The sequence below is a fragment of the Cucurbita maxima genome, unplaced genomic scaffold (assembly GCF_002738345.1).
Source record: "Cucurbita maxima cultivar Rimu unplaced genomic scaffold, Cmax_1.0 Cma_Scf00209, whole genome shotgun sequence".
NCBI lineage: Eukaryota > Viridiplantae > Streptophyta > Magnoliopsida > Cucurbitales > Cucurbitaceae > Cucurbita > Cucurbita maxima.
In genome coordinates this window covers 6,639-14,507 of record NW_019272225.1, presented here as the reverse complement: position 1 = coordinate 14,507, position 7,869 = coordinate 6,639, and the positions used below count along the sequence as shown (strand labels likewise).

General features: G+C 31.7%; 1 non-coding gene across 1 annotated transcript; it reads right to left on the bottom strand.

Moving 5' to 3' along the window:
- Window positions 1–7,141: 7,141 nt before the first annotated feature.
- TRNAC-GCA lies at window positions 7,142–7,213 on the bottom strand. Its single transcript has one exon. It is a non-coding gene; the product is annotated as a tRNA-Cys (tRNA).
- Between the last annotated feature and the right edge of the window lie 656 nt (window positions 7,214–7,869).

The window sequence follows — 7,869 nt, the reverse complement described above, 5'->3', positions numbered from 1 at the left end:
GTAAGTTATATCTCATATCCTCTCTTTACCAATTATTTAGTTTTATTTAGTATGTTTCATACAGATACGTCTATCAATAGCAAAAATAAATAAATAAATAAATAAAATAGAATAGATTAAATTACCCAAAAGTAATGGCTAATATAATTTAAAAAAAAAATCATAAAAGGAAGAATGGATTAAATTGGCTCATTGCTAACATAATTAAAAAAAAACACACAAACAACCAAAAATCAAGATTTGGAAAGTGTTAAACAATTTTGATATATAGAAATTTCAAGACTTTACTACTGCAATATTCCAATGAAATCTAACACTAGAGCATTATAAAATTTAGAGAAATGATTGAAATGGTGAATGGGTCATTGACGATAGAAATGGAAATGGTGAATGGGTCCTTGACGATAGTCGACCGTTATACTCTGGTTTTGGATGTAAGTGATGATTATCGGAAATATGAGTTGTGTCATTACCACACCGTTATCAAGAGGAAGTAAAGTATAGTAGAATAGATCAAGCGATCCATTTGTTGAGAGTACTGTAAGAGGCACACAAGCAATATTTTAAGTTACTTTTAAGATTAAAGGTAATAAAGTAATTACTGCCAGTTCTTTTTATGCATCTTATTTTGATCTAGCACATAAATGCTTCCTAATTATTTTATTTATTTTTTTATGAATTAGGTTATGAAGATCATTTGAATTATAAACGCTTTAATTCAAACAATATTTAATAACTAATGGTTTTAATATTTATACTCAAATATACTAACAAGTACTAGTAACACTAGTCTCAATGACTTAAATAATACAACTATTATCTCGAACTATAAAGAATTTAATTCCAACCTATTCTAATGGACAAACGCTTTATTAGACTATTGTAAGATTTCACATCCTCAATTTAAGTAGCGTTCAACTACAACTATAAATATCAAATTCTTAAGTATTCATGAACAAAATCNNNGTTCAACTACAACTATAAATATCAAATTCTTAAGTATTCATGAACAAAATCGGCCTAACAATGTCTCTTGGAACAATTTACCAAAGGTGTTAGAATGAGCAGTGTGGAAGGGTTGCCTTTAGATGCTTGAGTACCAATTAAAGATGTCAATATCCTAGTAGTGCAAAATGCAGGAAGGTTCGTAATTGAAAAGAATAACGAGAATAGTGAACATCGTGTCATCTACAAGCGTGTGGTGAACGGTCTAGTTAGTATGACTAGAGAACATCGTCCTTGTAGAATTTATATTATTGTGATAGAAGTTATAAATAACGATGATATTCCTTGGTCTTTTATTACAAAGGTGCAGAATTTTCTTTTTGTGCATGTGATATATCCATCGCCACCTACTTATAAGCTCTCATCTTTTAAAGAAGTTCTCGAGTTCCTTGTCCCCAAGTAGCAATACAACTACTAGAATGCTATCCCTACTTATAATAAGCCCTCTCTCTCTCTCTCTCTCGAAATATGTGTGTGTGTGTTTGTGTGTGTATTAATCTCTTTAATTAATGAAATATGGCATAGTCATAATGATATTATGAGTATCTTTTCTATCCCTCCCTTCCTTATTGCTATATAAAGAAAATGAAGATTATAAGTAAAAGTGTACAAGTAATTTGTTACTTTTGAACTTAAAATGCTTATAATTCAATTTATCTTTGTTATCAACAATAATTATCAAACGGTATATAATTTTGTCCAAGTAAGGTCGCTTCTGGTTCCCTATATGATATCATAACACAAAATCGAGCGGAAGGGTTAACGATAAAATGATAACAAAAACCCATTCGTCGAACTAACTATAAAGGAAGGGTTGGTTGGAAACCATGTCTATACTTCTTTGCTTTAATCACAGGTAACTAAAGATATATAAGAACAATAGAATATGTCATGCCCAGTCAAAACATAAAATATTTCTTGCCATGTTATAATTAATGAGTATGGTATGCACAAAGATCCGACGTCACACTTCATGATTGGAGACCAATACAATTAGCTAAAGTCGTCCATACCGTCTTTGGTCGAATTATGTCAAGCAAATGTTGCAGCAAGCAAAGAGATTTAAGGCACAAATGTCTCTGATGTGAAAGGCACACCAATTCAATGAGATTTAAGTAACCATGAATAAGACACATGATACAGCTTGTAAACGAAAAAAGTCCATGACTCTCGTTATTTTCTTCCACTACAAACCTTCTAGCCTCGTGCACTTTTTTGTCATTGACATCCTTAATTGAAATTAGAATTGAAGGAAACACTTCTCCACAACTTATTATGGAACACCTTTGATAGACAGTTTCAACAAATTTACTTTGTCGAGGAATACTTTAACATTCGATAGTTATAGTTGAACGCTACTTAAATTGATGAAGTGAAATCTTACAATAGAGGTTAATAAATCATTTGTCTATTAGAAGGGAGCTTGGAATTAAATTCTTTATAGTTGAGATAAGGGATATTTTAGTCCAACCAAGTATACTTTTTAGTTTTAAAATGAATCAATTTTTTTAGTTTAAAATAAATTGATTTTTTAGTTTTAATTTTATTCCGAATAAATTAATTTTGATGTGGTGTTATGTATTTTAATAAAATTAACATTAACTTAATCAACAAAAATTTGTATTTTTTTTAAATTATAAGCTAAATTAATAAAAATACCATTGAAATTTGCACTTTATCTAAAAAAAAATTACTCAGAATTCTTTTTTAAAAAAAATACTGTTGAATTTTCAAAAAAAAAAAAAAAACTTCAAAACTACTCTTTAACTTTCAAAAGTGTTTAAAAAAAGATAGATGATGAGAAAATTGTGTTCATGGGGAGAAAATTGAAAGTTATTTTAGGGGAAGGTTTTCAAGATCAGTATAAGATCCTGAAAACATAACAAGAAGTAATATCCTAGCTTAAGGTCGCCATTACGAACCTACTAGTAGGCTACTTACTAAGTTTTACAAACTCCATGTTTATCATGTTTATCCTAGCTTAAGGTCCCATTAAGATCAGTATAAGAGTTGCCTTTTGAAAAGGACTGGAAAGGAAAAAGTAAATGAAGAGGGCAAAAAAAAAGTCATTTTATCAATTATCAAGAATCTTTTCGGATTTGTAATTTCTTATCTAGAAGGAATCTCAAGATTCAAAATAAGGGAAAAATGATATAAAAGCAATTAAGAATTTGTAGAAAAATTATGATTGTTCGAGAAAATAATTATAAAATATTCAAAAAGTGGAATATTACCAAAATACCCCTGGAAGAATAGATAGTTACAGAAATGGCACTCTAATTAGAATCAGAGCATCTACCGTGACCATCCGAGCAAAATCCTTCGAACTCAAATCTCAACCGTCGAATCTCCTCCAAAATTTGATATGATCTAGAACGAACACGCACGGATCATCACATCCAACGACTAGTATTCAAAGCCAAGGTCGGTAAGGCTATGATCGGAGTTGATATCTCCGAAAAATTATCCAAAAAGTTCGATCTCTAAATAACGAAGATTCTGGAGCTCTCAATGTCGGTTTAAGCATCTCCTATAAAGTCTGAAATAGGAGCAACAATATGGAATAAGAATCGAGAAAGGTCGATCCCCCAATCGAAAGCAATGAGCGTTTATATTATGGGTCTCCTACTCTCAGATTTCTTCCAAATTCGAGAGCAATCCTCCACCATTTCTCTTCAATCTTATTCCTACAGTTTCTCAACAAGATTACCCACAAGTTCTATGAAGGAATAGAGTGCTGAAAGTGCCTAGAAACCATTCCCCCAATTCAATCCTCCATTGAAGAACATCAAGAAAAACTTTAAAATCCAATCCGAGGATACATGATGACTCGTCGAGCAAAAATGATTCCAATCAGTTTCTGCACCTCCAAGGAATGCTTCCATAGAAGACCACGAAGAAAAATAACCTCGAGAGCGTGCCGAATTGAAGGAAATAGGTTTCGAAATTAAATTGGGGATAAGAGTCGAATTCCTATCTACATTCTCTTTTCCTTCAAATTAAGGATTCCTCTAGTTTCAGATGAAGAAGTTTAGTAAACTTGATGAAGGAATCGAGAGCTGAAACGTCATCGAACAAACTACCCACGAGATCGAAATCTTGCGTTTCGAGTGAGTAGCATACCGAGAACGATTTCTAGAAGTTAAGGTCCTACACTCAAAGACGTTCCTCCAAAACCAATTCCTTTAGCTTGAAGATAAGATATGGAAGAGGTTCAATGAAGAAATAGGGCCTTGAAACCCCTAGAATCGGCTACCCAATAAAAAATCCTTTGTTTTATCTCCAACGATAAATCAGATTTTGCATGAACTTTGGAAGCGAATATCTTACGCTACGATCCACGAGAAGGTATCAAATAAATCCCTAGCCCTTTCTTGTAACATCCATCTTTAAGTTTCACGAAGAAATCAAGGAGAGAAACGCTGTAAATGTGGCTGTACAAGCCGAGTTTCAAATGGCGGCAATGCGAAAAATGCGCATCTTCTTCCTATTTAGAGGAAGAAAACGATGATATGGCCAGTTCAATTGAACTGTCCAAGTCAACTCAAAATTTGACCTTTTCTCAAATTTTCTCAATTTTAACCCCATTCTAGACCGATTCTCGTAAAAAACATTATAGTTTCATAAACTAGACACAATAAGGAGTATGTGGAAGGAAATTTGAAGTAATTCAGATACTGGAAGCTCAATAATGGAGGTCCCAAACGTCGACGACGAGACAAGTAGCCCCCTTGGACTCTTTGTTAAGAAATACTTGTAGAAATCGCTTGGATTTTCATATGAACCCTAAACCAAGTATGAATTAAGAATATATGGAAAAAAAAAACCCAAAGAACCCTGAGTTAAGACCCTGAACCAATCAAATAGCTCGAGATTTAAGTAATGTTAAAATAACCCACTATCTGAGCTCCGGTGTCTATCAAATTTTAATACTGAGCATTTATAGCTTGAGGTTAGATATGAAATTTGGTGGTCATTGGATATGGATAAGTAGGTAAACCAAGAAACGGTGTAAAATGACCTTAAGGGGTAAAAACTATATTATTTCAAACCCTCCATTGTTGCTTCTACTTTGCATGAAAATGCTTCCACTAAATCATGTTACTAACTAGTTGGTTTGGTTCGGTTCAATTCTTGGGTCCACTAGATTGAATCGACCTAGCTCAATTAAACTCTTGATAATATAAAAATCATAAGTTTCTTAAATTACGTTAACTTAAAAGTTTAGCCCCTAATTTTTTTTTTAGAAAGTTTAGCTTTGTGTCTAGTTGATCTCTAGATGCTTAAAAGTATCTAATAAAACTTCTATGCAAGGAACTTTTCTGTATAAGTGATGTAAGACTTCAGGTTTATTATTAAGGAATTTTAAAGGAGTGATTTGATATATCATAGAGGACAAAAGATTTATTTGTTTCAAATATCTTATGTTGACCATTCTTTTTTTGTCAAGTATTTTGAATATTATCATTGTGAATTACTAATGCCGATTGAATCTCATTAATAACAATATCCCAAAACTCGGGTAAAGATGACATCAAAATTAATACTTTAATTTCATCTTCAAAATTTATTTCTACTTAACTCAGTTGACTTATAATCATAATAGTCACCCATACACAAATGTTTACAACCTTAAAAGGTAAATTTGTAAGGAGTACACGAGAAAAGTGCTTAAAATAGTTTCAAAATATAAAAAAAAAAATATATAGGGATTGGTCAAAGTCAACATTTGTTTTCTGGTTAGCATGGTACCATCAAAACTTGTTTATTTCTTTGAAATGTTTGAGTTTACAATTTACACGTTTTCATTTAGAAATGAAGCAAAATTAGTCTGGTTGTAAAATGTTGTCACGCTTAAAACTACCATAAAGGTATAATCGACCTATTATCCTTCCACCAATAGGAGCAAAAGGCAACGTTACTAAGTGAAACTAGTTTCATGTCATTTATTCAACAATAAGGGTGTTAGCATGCATTTGGAAATGAACTCATATTTAAAAAATTTAGATAAAATAGAAAAGAATTGTTATCTCAATGATAATGATACTATGTGAAACTAGCCTCAAGATGCTTCCTTAACTCTTAGGGGCGGTAAACCAATGGTTCCTTCACCCAAGACCCATGGCCCAACTCCCAACATGGAAGGGATAATCTAGAGAATCATTCCAAGAACCCTAACGGATGGGTTACAAACTCACATTATCAAGCTCAACAACAAACAATGTCGCCGGCAAACTTATGAAGACTACATGAAATTATGAATATATTAATGTTGGATTTTTTTAATTTACCGATTTTTAAAATGTTAAATTATGTAAAATTACTGGCAAATAAGAATATTTTAGAGAGCTTTTCCTTTTTATTTAAGATTTTGATATTCAAAAAGCTAAAAAACAAGGAGATGAAATATTAATGATATTAATGGGTCATAGGTTGTTGAAGAGGAGTGAGTGAAAATAAAAAGGGAGATGATTTATGCAAGTCACTAATAGTTAGAACCTTATTTTAGAATGTTAAGGGCATTAATTTTGAAAGTTCATGAATATTTTTGGTACTAGTGGTTTTGTCAATATAAGAATGCAACTTATATTAAAATTCATACTAAAAAATTACTTTTTTTATGTTTATGTCACGAGCCATTTCCGAAGCAAGTTAAAAGAGGTTGAACACAAAGTAAAATGTTTTCTCGAAATAAAAAAAGAATTAAAATATAATAAACATATATATTTACATTATATTCAAAATAGAGTTTATAGGTTCATAGTACAAAATAAGGGAAAGGTTAAAAAAATCATTTTAAAACATCAAAAATAGTTTTGGTGGGTGTTGTTGGTCTAGGGCAACTACTCTTAGTTACATGAAAAAGATGGAGTGAGTACAAGACTCCGTAAGTTAGCCTAATTGTAAGTAAGTTTTTAACCATGTTCATAGTGGGTGCTTGGATACCACACTCTTTTGTTAATGATAGCTTGGTTCTTGTCCGAGAATAGTGGCCCTTAGGTTCTAAGTACATGGTTCTATGTGGTGGAGTACTTTGGAATAAGGTTTGGAATCGGTAATTATTCTTATTTCTTTTCCTTTAGACACTCGGTGGTTGGGAGCAAATCGAACAAAGTGTTCGTCCAAAATTTTTAAAAGGGCCCAACCAAATTCGAACTGGTGACCTCTTGATCTGCAGTCAAATGCTCTACCACTGTGCTATGAACCCATTTTATATGATTTTAGCCTTAGTGACCCCTTCTACCAAGTGTCAGTCCAAAAGTGTAAAACGTGTCTGTCGAAAATAGAAAGGCCAAAAAGATAATTCAAACATAGTTCATCTACAAACTACCCAAAGCTATTAAATACAAATTGAAGAAAATAAGAAATAACATAAATAATCTTAAATGTAATTCAACTCCCGAAGATAAAAAGTCTTCAAATTACATTCCAATGTCAAGTGATATTTTATTACAACTCAATTCTTTTCTTGATTTATTGTAATTGAACTTAAAAGTATGACAAATACGCTGGATTTATTTTAAATTTCCTTTAAAATTGTTGTGCACGGAGTACAATGAAAATAATATATATATTTTTTTTTACTGTTTTGTAATTTGTATGGTATTATTAGAGGCTTTTGAATGAAATATGATAATTGATTCTCGGTCCTCTTTGACAATTTTAGATACCTCCATATCCGATATTTGATGCGTCACGTTTCACTATGAGATCTGCCCTTGGGTCAATAAGACTTAAGTAGAGAGTTTATTTGACTAATGATTTGATTTTTTTGGGTTGTAGAGATATCCTTTACAAATCAAGACTTTGTATTATTTTCAAGACACTCATCAAGACATTTGTAAATATGCCTGATATCTTGAA